This window comes from Leptonychotes weddellii, chromosome 11 (assembly GCF_054177405.1).
Source record: "Leptonychotes weddellii isolate Sample4059 chromosome 11, ASM5417740v2, whole genome shotgun sequence".
Taxonomy (NCBI): domain Eukaryota; kingdom Metazoa; phylum Chordata; class Mammalia; order Carnivora; family Phocidae; genus Leptonychotes; species Leptonychotes weddellii.
In genome coordinates, this window is record NC_138379.1 from 65,114,862 (window position 1) to 65,128,114 (window position 13,253).

Here is a 13,253-nt window from a genome sequence, read left to right on the forward strand (position 1 = left end):
CTCACGATCCTGTCATCAGGACCTGAGCAGAAACCAAGTTGGATGCTTAACCGATGCTGCACCACCCAAGCATCCCTAAACTATAAACAAGTTAATGCATGCATTCCTCTGCAAACCATCTGAGCAGGAACTAGGTCTATTTCTCTGCTTTTAATATAATTGACTAAAATATAGATCTGATGCCTGAAAAGAAATCAAGGAAGGGCTGAGTAGGAAGAGTCTCCAACTGAAGCCTAATTCTGAAAAAGTTCCAGTCAAGCCTAGGAGAAGCTCTTATTTATGATTTTTTTAAAAAAGATTTTATTTATTTGACAGAGAGAGAGAGAGCGAGAGCAGGAGCACAAGCAGGGGGAGTGGGAGAGGGAGAAGCAGGCTTCCCGCGGGGCAGGGAGCCCGATGTGGGGCTCGATCCCAGGACCCTGGGACCATGACCTGAGCCGAAGGCAGACACTTCACCCACTGAGCCACCCAGGTGCCCCTAGGAGAAGCTCTTGAGCCAGAATATTCTGCGTTGGGCACCAGTGTCCTGTTCTAGCTCCCACTGTGCTCAGTCATCAGCTGGGAGCAGCCCAGTATGCCTGCTGCAATGGATCTAAAGGTGAAGCAGCTGGAGCCTGTCAGTCAACTTTGCTCCATACCACAGGTCCTCTTGAAGGAGTTGTGAGCAGGGTAGCTCCATGGACAACAGAGGCACATGGCACTTGGCTCAACGCAAAATTTTCTTTTAAGGTCTTTATTGATTTTTTAAACTCCTTTCCAACCCCAAACCTGTTCTAATTGCTTTTAACTCATGGCACATTCTTCTGGACTTTATGCACAGGTACTAGAGACAGACTCTTGAGGCAGATTTTAATATAGATAACTTTCTTTAAATTGCTCTAAAGTGTTACTAATGTCTCTCTGTAGGCACTATAATAGAGTTTAGTAGTTGAAAGACTCAAGGGATGTCCTTCTGAAATGATCTCACCTGTAAGTAGATACCACAGCAAGAATCCCTAGAACCAACGGGGTGGTTCTCACTGCCAAGATTTTGACCCCAGGGTGAGAAATTCAGGCTTGCCATGTTTGGAATACCGTGCTTGGTTGGGGATGAGATATTTACCCATTGCTGCTCCATGGTTGGTTTGTTGTCCTGAGGGACATAGCACATGCAGCAACATATCATTGATTTTGGACAACCAGGGTGGTTAAAAGAAGCTATTTGGAGAAAGCTGTTGGCAGGTGTGTGTCTTGAATAAATGAACAAGTTGATAATTACACACCTGGAACCTAAAGAGCAATAATGTGGATGGTGACTTGCTGGGGTGGAGGCGGATCCCGACAGTGGTTTTGGATGAGTCTGTGAATGGTCCCTACTTCCTTGTCCTGAATTCCTTGGCAAAAGGGATGTGGCTCACAAACCATGGCACTGCTCTAAATTATGCTACTAATCGCTTCCAACTCTGCATGGATTTGTGTCTGAATTATGTTTTCTACCACTTTAGATTGTTTTTTGCATGGTATTTACTATTTGGCACAAGAGGATGAAGCAATGATCCTGATTCATGCTCAGAGGACTGGTTTTAGAAAGAATTCAGTAGAATAAAACAGTTTGGTTGAAACTGTCTTCTTTATTCCAAAGACATTAACTCATTAATTAAATATTATTGAGGAAATACTATGTGCCCGAATATATGGAAGATGTAGACTCAAAGATAAGTAAGATGGACTTTAAAAAATACAACATGAGGAAAAATTTAGACAGCTAACTATCAACTAGGGTGGTAAGTGAGGGGTTCCTATTTCTTGCAGCGAATCCTAACTGACAGAGAATCCAAGGTGATCATATCTCACTGCTGCTTAACATTCTTTAGTTTCTTCCTATTTTTCAGGAAAAATGGCAAATTTCTTTGCCTAGAAATGTTAGTTAACATTTATTGAGCACTTGCCATGTGAAGGGTACTATTCCAAGCTTATATAGATGATTCACTTGAACATTACAAAATCCCGATGTAGGTACTTTACAGATAAAGAAAATGAGGCATAAAGAGATTAAATATCTTTCCCAATGTAAAATAGTCAGTAAATGGTGGAGTTAGGAAAGAATCTAAGCAGCTGAGCCTCAAAGCTGTAATTGAATTCATTCATCTACACTGTAAACGGTCACAGCCTTGTCAAGGATTAGAATTAGACCCATCTCTATCCTGGTCCCCGTTGTCTATTTCTCTAGACCTACCAGCTTCCTGTCATATTGTTTCACACATTAGTGCTTTTGCACAAACTATTCCTTCCCCCAACTTTAATTCATCAATGATTTACTTAGCTCTTGTTTTATGCCTCGGCAATTCAGGATACTGGGGATTGCCGTACCTATTAAAATGACAAATGCAGTTTTTCCCTTTATGTGGGTTATAGACTACAGGGACTTGAGAGCAAATAAAGAGAAGCTACTGCATAGAATGATAGGTGGAGGTAAATAAATAGGAAATTATAGTTGTAGTGTTATCATGAGAATTGAAAAGTGTCCAGGAAGCACACATGGCGGAGGTCCAATTTGAACTTGAAGGATTAGGGAGGTTGAAGGTCTAAACAGATAGCTGAGTGCCTGGCATTTTCGGCATCTTTCCTACTTCGCTAACTCCTAGGCATCTATCAAGGCTCAATTTCTTCTGTGAGAGTCCAGCCTTTCCCCCATTTTGATTGAGAAGATTTTTATTAATATCTCCTTAGCAATTTGAACAGAAAGCACTTTATTATCTTGCACTGCTATTGTTAGTTATTGCCCGTTTTTTCTCCCACTAAACTGAAATTACCTCAAGGGCAGAAATTATTACTTGCTTAGTTGTGTATCCACTATATCAACTATGGTGCTGGCTTAGCAGGCACCCACTACAAATACTTGTTAATGAATGAGGAAATGGTTGAGGGCAAAGCAAAAAATAAAAAGGCATCAGTTCAAAGTGGGTCTCCTGTATATTACTAATGATAGATTTTTTTTTCCCTAGATGATCAGAGATCCTTAGAATTGGCAATAAAAATGATTTTGTGTTTTATTCATATTATGTTTGCTTTTGCATCCTTGAGTCAAACTGGTTTGCTAGGTTGGTTAAAACATCACATTGATAAGGTGAAAGTAGTAAGTTTCATCTTTTTATGGACCAGTTTGTTTTCATTTATATCTGTAACCTGAGATTGCCCCGTGCACATTGGTCACTTGATTGGCAGATATATGGTCATAGAGAACCAGATGAGGAGGCATCTGGCTGGCACAGTCAGTAGAGCATGTGACTCTTGATCTCAGGGTAGTGAGTTCAAAACCCACATTGGGCATAGAGTTTACTCAAAAAATAAATAAATAAATAAAGAGAAGCAAATGAGAAAGCATGTTTGGATCATCTCAAGTCAATTTCCATTCATGGAACAACTATCACATATGTACCCCAGCAATGGTGAGCCAATAACTTCACCTTCGCATGTCCAGGGTATTATTTCTCTCTGCTATCACACTGTCATACTATGTTTGAAAATAGAGTGGTAGACAAGCCTTCAGGGCTAACATAATGTGACGATGTGCATCAGTATCATCATAGACTTAGAAAAGTTACTTCAATTAATATACTACAGTTCCTGAATTGTCAAAACAATTTGGTGACTTAGATGTTTTGATAAAATGATTTTCTTTGACTATCCCTTCTTACATAATTAGTTATATTGAATTACAAAAACCTTCCTTATTATTTAAGTCTTATCTGAGTGATTTATGGAGATAAACTCAGACTAGAGCCATAAAGCTGTTTTCTTCTGAGAACAATTGATCTTGAGGTACTTATAGACTCAAATATTTAGATAAGTCACTCTGTACCAGATTCGTGCAGACTGTAGCTTTAAAAATCAGAAAGTTAGGATACTTTTAATGTGGCAAGAATAACAAAGTTATGTAGGGTTAGTTACTGGGAAAAATGATTTTTGTGGATGCTTTATAGAACAATGTCAGTAAAATTAGGACTAAAAGCTGAAGGCTTTCCATCTGGCTGCTGTTAAATATCATGGGTGTTATTTTAGGAGTAAACTCTGGAGGACTAGATTCTCCCTAGAAATACTGTGCTTTAGATTTTAAAGAACAGGGTATGCAACTTTCATTGTCAAACGCAGCCTAATCATTTACTGGACATTCTTAGTTCATTAGGTTATAATGATCCTGAGGCTATTTTTGGTGACACATATAAAGTTTATAAAGATAAATTTATCCCTGTACCATATGTCTGATAAGCAGGTTGAAAGGTTTCAATCAGAAATGTGACATACTGTGATAGGCATAGACAGAGCATTAATTTTCACTCTCTGTGCATAAAACACAGTTGACTCTCTGGCTCTGTTGAAGGGTACTTTAAATTGCCCAGTAAGTAGATATTACTCATGGTTGCACGTATTTGAGCATACTTATTCAAAAATAAACATCCCTCTGAATTTAGGGTGATTTCAGTATTGATGGAGAATAAAAGAAGGAGGAAGTAGCCAACTAGTTTTAACCAAACATCCCTGTCCTTCTTTACTGTATTTGTGCTCCAAAGAATAACAGTATTGGGAGAGGTTCTATTCCTCTTATAATTTATTTGGGAAAAAACATTAATAACTAAGAAGCAATAAATGATTCACACACACTTATGTTCATCTGCCTTTGTTCCCCTATTTGCCAGATGCAGCATACACATTTTCTTCAATTAAGATACCAGAGAAAGAAAAGAAAAATCTCCCTAATGTGATATGATCAGCTCCCGAATAAAAGATTTTCAAGGTTGTAAAAATAGTAGAACCTTTTACTTTTCCTCTTAAATGGTGTTATGATGAATTCCAAAGTAAAGGGTGAGACCGAGTAGTGAATCTCATTGAAGGGATAAGGGAGTAAGTAGGTCTCGAGCCCCAGCATTCCAGCCTGAGGGGACACTGTCCTCACCTACTTCAGTGGGCACTAAGGATCTGCCATGGAAATCTAGGGCTTAGAGAAACAGTTTGGAGATATTTGTCTTAGATCACTGCTAAGATAATTTCTCTTACCAACTTATGAGAAGATGCAGTACTAGATGCTTAAAAGCATGTAAGGAAAGAGGTGGTGTTTGTTGGTGGGTAGTGGTGCTGATAGTGACTGTGCTTTGGGGAAAAATTTAGTGATGAAGGAGTCTGGTTGATAACAATTTCCAATGGCAGGTGGGAGAAAACCCCCTGAATTATGAGAGTCTAGTGAAATAAAATGAAATGTGCATGTCACTAATCCAAGCGGTCTCTACCCGCTCAAACATGGGCCTTATTAAGTAACAAACGAGAGAGATTTATTTGTCCCCATGAAAATTGTTTTGTTTTGTTGTTTTAGTTGAAACCCACTAAGTTGTCTACCACAGGGGGTAAAAAAAAAATTGACATGGGGTTACATAAGTTAAGTCCTTTGCAATTATTATTTGATGTTCCCTTTAAAAGTTACTTTACTGGGGTGCCTGGGTGGCTCAGTCAGTTAAGTGCCTGTCTTCGGCTCAGGTCATGATCCAGGGGTCCTGGGATTGAGCCCCACTTCGGGCTCCCAGCTCAATGGGGACCCTGCTTCTCCCTCTGTCCCTCCTCCATGCTCCTGTGTTCTCTTTCTGTCTCTCAAATAAATAAATAAAATCTTTAAAAAAAGTTACTGTATTAATATTTAACTACCAAAAATCCATTTGAGTATCACCTTTTGAAGTAAATTATAGACGTAAGTAAAGCAGTGTGACCATATGCATTTACTCTGAATAATTTTAAGTTACAGCTCTTGAAAATTTCTATTTCTAGAAATACATTCTTAGTTCTTTTCTAGTTAAATACCCTTGCAGCACTGTATTTGGTATTTTCTGTTGTCTAATGAATTGAGAAGATAGTTGGCTTCCACATGTCAAATGTTATTGGAGAATCTGGTATAATGGAGGGAAGACCCTCAGGTTTCCACTGTTTGATGCATTCACAGAACATAAAATTATAATGATAAAATTAGTCATGTCACTTTAAAAAATGCATCCGTACAATTTTTTCTGAGAGAAAAATTTAGCTTATGGACTTTGTTTCTATTTATAAATATTAATGTGCCCTGACATTGAAAAATGAAATGAGATTAAATGACTGTTGTGTCTGGGGTAACAGTACTCCAGACGTTAGAGCTGAGTTGGGAAGATGAGGACCGGGAGATAAGTTCTCCTACAGCAGCAAGAGAGGTTTCTCATATTTCAGAGACATTTCTATCCCTAAAACCTTCCTTTAATAATACAGTAAAGCCTGAACTAATGGGATACCTTAGATTTCCTGTAATTAAACAAATCAGCTGAGTGCAGGACTAAATTTCCAGCTCTTTGCAGAAATCTCCCCTTTGTAATTCAAGGGACATATGATCCTTTCCATGTACTTGACACGGTATAAACGCTATGCTTTTTTTCTTCCTTAGTAACCCCTCACTTTCTCAAGTCCACCAGGGATCCTGGCGTTCTAATGGCTTTAGAAGCCTAGGTTGTGAGTCTCCAGCTTTGGTTCTTGCTCTTTGGATAATTACTTTTGTCTTCCTGTTGCTGCCAGGATAGCATTGCAAGGGCAATAAAATCCTCTTCTCCTTCAGCAATATTTGGCCAGAGAGAGAGAGAGAAAGAGAAAGAGACAGCTCAGGGCTCACAGGTTTGCAGTGCCAGGGAGCAGGGGAGCCCTACAATTGGAATAGGCTCCAGGATGAATCTACACCACCATGCATTCTGACAGGATGTATTTTAGCTGGAATCTGTACCCTTCTTATATCCTTTTGATATTAATAGTTAATATGATTCATGAATTAAAGAGAGAATATTTCTTGAATTTTTTTACTTATTAATGCATTCATTTGATACTTTTCAAGTGATCAAATATACTCAGGCTAATTTATTCTACTTCTTTGAGATGTTGTCCTGTGCTATGTGAGACACAATGAGAGTCTGGCCATGGCCTCTAGATCAGGGATTTGGTTTTCTATCACCTAATACCCTGCTCACAACTTATTCAGATCCACTTTAGAACACACTAGCCCCTCCCGATAATTACTTGTTGGCTGATTGACCTACCAAACAGACAGTCTATAAAGACACATATTTAGGTTGGCTCTAAATGGTAAAAGAAATGGAAGCTCATGCAACCTGAAACTCTGGGACTCTGATGGATTTCTGTAGGGTTATTGTTCTGTCACAGTTATAGCTCCTTAGCCTCCTCAATCCATGAAACCACCTTGAATTGGTCTAAGATAAAATAACTGCCTCTTTTCCTATGTTGAAGATGGAACTTCTAGAATCACCATGTTTGCTTTTCATTGTCCTTTAATCCAAATTTTCTCTATGTAATATTTACATAAAATCATCCATTTGTGGGATCCACAGTTAATTTCAGTGGTTGCTGGCTACTTTATCAGCTTTCTGGCTTTGTTTGCTCACTCTAAAAACTAAATTGGCACCAGTGAAGCTAAAGTAAAATAATAACAAAAAGTGAGAATGTAGAAAACCATAAGTGGCTTAAGACAACACTGATAATATACTGTTAATAAAGTATTTTCCCAAATCACAAGTTTTCCCAATTATCTTTGCAGGAAGTCTGCAGCCAGACTTCTTAGTAGAATACTAATTCCAGTTTTTTAGTAAATCTGACTACACAATGCTTTAAGAGATCAAATTTTAATACTTTATAGAGTGGACTACAAGTAAACAACTTTCTCCTATGTAAAAAAATAAAAGTCTCTATATAATTGTTTATCAGTTGTCCAAAAGAACTGAATAATAAATTTTGGATAAATTTGTAGTTCATCCAGTGGGCTCCTCGTGTGTCAGATGGGGACTGTCAATCCTTCTTTGAATATTAAATATGTTATATCAATGTCTGTGTCCTTGTCTTTGGCTATGTTTATGCCTACAACTATAGCTTAAACAACAACCAGGAAATACTAGGATTGCAAGCTTGTTAAGAGTCTGAGTTTTGACTAACCGTCCCCTGATATTAAAAAGGAGACAATAAAATACAGAGGGAATGCACAATGCTAGAAGTAGGAACGTGCCATCCAATTAACAGAGGAAAAGTGCATATTTCCCTGAGCAAGGTGACTCTGAACTTATGTATTGAAATAAATATCACAACAGTTCACCCTTAGATATTTAAGTATTTTAAAGACTCCTTCATTTTCCCTCTCTGAGAGATCTCTTGCTCTATTTCATTTCTGTGATTAAGGCCATCATTTCCAGACTGTTAGGGATGCTTTGTCTCTTTTTCATATTCTTCCTTTTGTCATTTTGCACATGCTGTTGATGCACCATGGCTGTACTTTTAATAATATTACATGATAATAATTCCTTAATTCTGTGTTTCTCCACAGAGATGGGCACATTCCTGGAAGCACACAACAGAATGTGAAATATACTCAATGATAACTGCACTCTTATCGCTCATTCGTGAGGTCCCTCATTCTTATCCCATGGAAAACACCGTGGGCCTTGGGCACTGTTGTAGTTACACTCTTCTCAGGAACAAAGGAATCATGTAAAATATTTCAAGAAGTGTGTGGGGGGTGTGTCCAGTTCAGCAAACTGGTAATGTAGGTGTTGGAAAGCTGGAAGGGCTAAAAGAATGGAGATTAGACACAGTAGGAAGCTGTTATTCACTGTAAATCTGGGAAAACAACAGAGAGGAGACGTTGTTATGGCAATTTAGAAGTGAGGAAGAGGGGCCAATTCCTTAAGGACTCAAAGGGCTTGAGGAGTTGCCACCGCTCCATGAGCTGCACTATCTCAGCTGCCAGGACAGTGCAGAGGGACCTCAGTTTCAGAGACTGGGTGGAGGAGGTATCGATGTGTGAGTGGGGCCAGGCACTGCTGCTGTGGCTTGGCTAGAGTTGGGACCACCGAGGCCATGCCTTGTGGCTTGTTCTGGGAGTACTGTCTACCTGGATGGAGGGAATTTTCTAGAGCATTTTTCACTTGGCTCTTTCTACCTTAACAGGTCTCGACTCATTCCATTTGGCCAGTTTCCAAATATGCCTATTGAAATCATATATTCAGGAACTGGGGAAATGATACACGTGGTCTTATAGAATGACTTTGCTCATCATGAGACTTGAGTCAAAGCTGTTTTTGTCACCTGACCCCAATAATCCTTCTCTTTGCTGGTGGACCTCTGTAATGTTTTAGGTACTTATGAATTAATATTAACTCAGAGCCCTTATCTAATAATCCCTGACAGAGTCTTTTCTTTTGTGGAAAGTCACTTTGAATAATAGTTTTAGATCCCTTCAGGGCAAACTTGGAGTGATATTTATAGTATATTCTTGGGCAGCATTGTAGGATCCTACTTCAAGGGGATCCCATTAAGTTGGGTAACTGAGCAGGAAGCTGTGAGTCTGTATTATGGTGCCCACTAGAACTAGAGCTTGTTAAGTTATCTAGATCAAGCAGTACTTGAGTAAGATACTCACTGATTTTCTTTTCAGAGATCATTTGGTAATGATCAGTTAGTCATTACCAAAAGTCAAAGGACCTGATTGCTGCTTTGATTCTAGTTCCTATTATGCTAATTTGCCTATCTTACCACTGGAGTTAAAGACTGACCTAAGCTTGGTCCTGCTGAAATTCCATATTCCCCTAATGATAAGGAATCTGGTTACAATGACAGCATCTCCTACCACCATTCCAGCTTTTAGAAAACAGCCACCAGAGTTTTCTAACTGATGCAATTCTTTCTTTCCTAATGCCTTAGTTAAGGGAGTGTCCTATGGTCCCTCTTTGGGAGACATGGTGAGATATGATTTTTCAGGTTGTGCTTACTAACATTACTTCAACACTGTGATCTTCCAAAACCTTTTATTCCTTCTTTTATATTAAATCTGGGAGTGATAACTCAACATCATTAAGTAGCTCACTGCTGAGTCCATATTTCTATCAACTAATCAAGTAAACAGAGACACTCCTCAACTTCTCAGAGTAATACATTAAGTCCAGAGTCCCTGGAAGGTAGAATATATGCATATACATGTACAAAAATTAATCAACAAAAATATTTTAGAGCCATAGTATATATGTATAATTGCATTCTAGCAGTTTTAAACAAAGGAGGATGGAATATAACATAGGAGCAATTTATTGGATAGATTCAGTTGTTTCAGTACCATTTGTTGAAAAGACTATTTTGTTGATGCAAATTTTAAGTCTTTCAAAGTTTAGGAGTATAAGCTATATCTTTTCAGTTATATCTGATTAGATTTATAGGATTAGAAGCACAAAATGATGGATGATGGGTGGGGTCTTGAGGGATTATTATTTTTTTTTTCAAGCTAATTGCCTCTTGGGGGGGCCATAGCAGTGTCTTCAAGCAATGGAAAATTAGTCTGTTCATATAGGGGAAGAAGCCCTACTTTTAGTGGCAAGGATACTGTTAAATATCATTTTAAAATATCAGGGAAATTTCAGGATTCAGATTTAAATTTATTGGGTTTGCTATTCAGCCATATTTGTCCTGTAGCTACAAGAAATAAGAGATTTTTCTTTTTTATAATTTGAGATTTTAAAATGACTGATGTTAAGAAAAAATTCAACTGAGTAAATCTGAAGATCTAACTGGCTTTATTAAACAATTTATGAATCAGGCAGTGTCTCACCTAGCAAGCGGAGGGGAGCTCTGAGGGGTTGTACCAAATAGAACGTTATTATAGGAAGAAGGGTGGGCTAAGAAAGTTATTAGCAAAAGAAAAGAATTGTTCCAGGCAAGGTTGCTTTCCCTTAGGGGTAAGAGCAGAGGGTCTTAACGAAGATTCCTTTGGGGGATGAAGAGGGCCCATGTGGCAGATACACTGGTGCTGACAGGAAAATTCCTGACTGACTGGTAAAGACTGTCTCTCAAGGACTTTGAAAGGTATTAAGCACCAGTTTGGGGACTTGGCCTACGTGATGTCATCTGGGCCTGTGGTTTTCCTTTTGGCACTGGACTCATCATTTATTTTTCATAATACTCAGAAATAATCAGATAACCTCCCAGTTCTTGTGGTTAATCATTCCTATTATAATGGCAAAGTGCAGTAGCCAGTTGGCCTACCAAAGTCTTGCTTTTAGTAGATAACTTCATTCTAAGCAAACGTGATAATTCAAGTGAGCATGATATCATTACATGTCACAAATTACTAGTGTCTTAATTTACTTTTATAAGGAGGCCTTGACTTCATTCAAGATCAAAAAAGTAAGCAATCTAATTCAAGAATCTTAGCTTGTTACTAAGTGCACATCAGTGAGAGACTAGTGAGAGACTAGTCAGAGGGAAAGAAAAACTACACAATCTGCTTCAGGAGAGGGGATTTAACACATGGTATTTATTACACAGATATTGAAGGGGTAGAAGACCAAAAAGGAGACAAACTAGTAAATGCAAAAAGCAACTGCTATCTCAAGGCCTACAAAAGGAAGGGAGGGAGCGGGCTTATCAGGGGAGGGGCTGCAGCTGTAACCATGGACCATGGATGTGGGGACTACAACTTCAGGAGCTGGGACCATGAAGGAGGTGCCACCAAGTGGCAGACTTGGGTTTGCAGTGTTTCCCTTTTTCTCTTTTCCAGTATGTCTCCTGTGCTTCACATTGGCAGAAGCCAACTGGAAGCCAGCTGCAAAGGGTGTCTGGGAATTTGCAGACTCCAAGATTTAGTACTTCAGAATATAGTATGATCTAGTAGAGTGGATACAGAGCCAAAAGACAATAGGCAAATAACTAAACAGACACTTGTGCTTTCTGGACCTCAATTTCCTTATATAGCCAGCTATAATTCATCCTTTAAGACTCAACTCGTTCAGGGCACCTGGGTGGCTCAGTCGCTGGGCGTCTGCCTTCAGCTCAGGTCATGATCCCAGGGTCCTGGGATCGAGCCCCACATCGGGCTCCCTGCTCGGCGGGAAGCCTGCTTCTCCCTCTCCCACTCCCCCTGCTTGTGTTCCTGTTCTCTCAGTCAAATAAATAAATAAAATATATATATAAAAAAAGACTCAACTCATTCAAACACTCATTTCCACTTGATCCCTTTCCCAGTTTCCCCTAGTCTGGAGTAAGTAGCCACCCCTCCTTTTTGCTCCCACTGAAACTGATACTGTTGACCCCACTTGTAAAACTTTTACTTTCTTTTCCAATGATTTCATGCTCTGCTTGCCTAGAGGTCTTAGTTCTAAAGGGAGGGTACATTTCTACCAGGAGACACAATGGTTTCATTGAACTGAAAGTTAAGACTGCCCCTTGGCCACTTTGGTCTCCTCCTACCTCTGAATCAACAGCCAAAGAAAGGAGTTACTGAGCTGGCTGGGGTGAGTAATGCTGACTACCAAGGGAAGTTGGCCTGCTACTCTACAGTGCAACTAAGGAAGAGAATTTCTGGAATGAGATCTCTTAGGTAATCTCTGTATTTCCATGCCCTGTGATTAAGGTCAATGGAAAACTGAAACAACCCAACTTAGGCAGGATAACTAATGGCTCAGATCTTTCAGAAGTGAAGGTCTGGGTCACCTTATCAGGTAAAAAACTATGACCAGCTGAGATGCTTGCTGAACACAAAGGGAATACAACATGGGTAGTGAAAAAGGTAGATATAAATACTAGCTACAGTCATATGGAACAGTTATAGAAATGAGAACTGTAATTGTCATTAAACTAGAATCTACATTATCAGTGCGCCTGGGTCTCAGACCTTCAGACTTGGACTGAATTGTACTACCAGCTTTCCTGGGTCTCCAGTTTGTGGATGGTAAATTGTGGGATTTCACCCTCCATAATAACATGAGACAATTCCTTATAATAAATCTCTCCACACACACACACACACACACACATTTTTAGGTTATTCTTATCAACCTAATATATATATATTTATATTTATCTTCTATTAATGTTGTTTCTCTAGAGAACCCTAGCTAATACAGATTCTAAAAAGAATATATAGTTTTGCAGTATTTTAATATTGGTAACTTGAATACTCACGTTGTGAGTACTGGGTGAAGAATTGTACAGACTTAACAGAATGGGGTATGGGGTTTCATCAATTAAGTTGTACTTGCTTTGATTTGTGTCAATTCTATTAGTCCTTGTTCATGTCCTCTTAATTTTTAAAAATTTTTTATTGTTATGTTAATCACCATACATCATTAGTTTTTGATGTAGTGTTCCATGATTCATTGTTTGTGTATAACACCCAGTGCTCCATGCAATATGTGCCCTCTTTAATACCCATCACCAGGCTA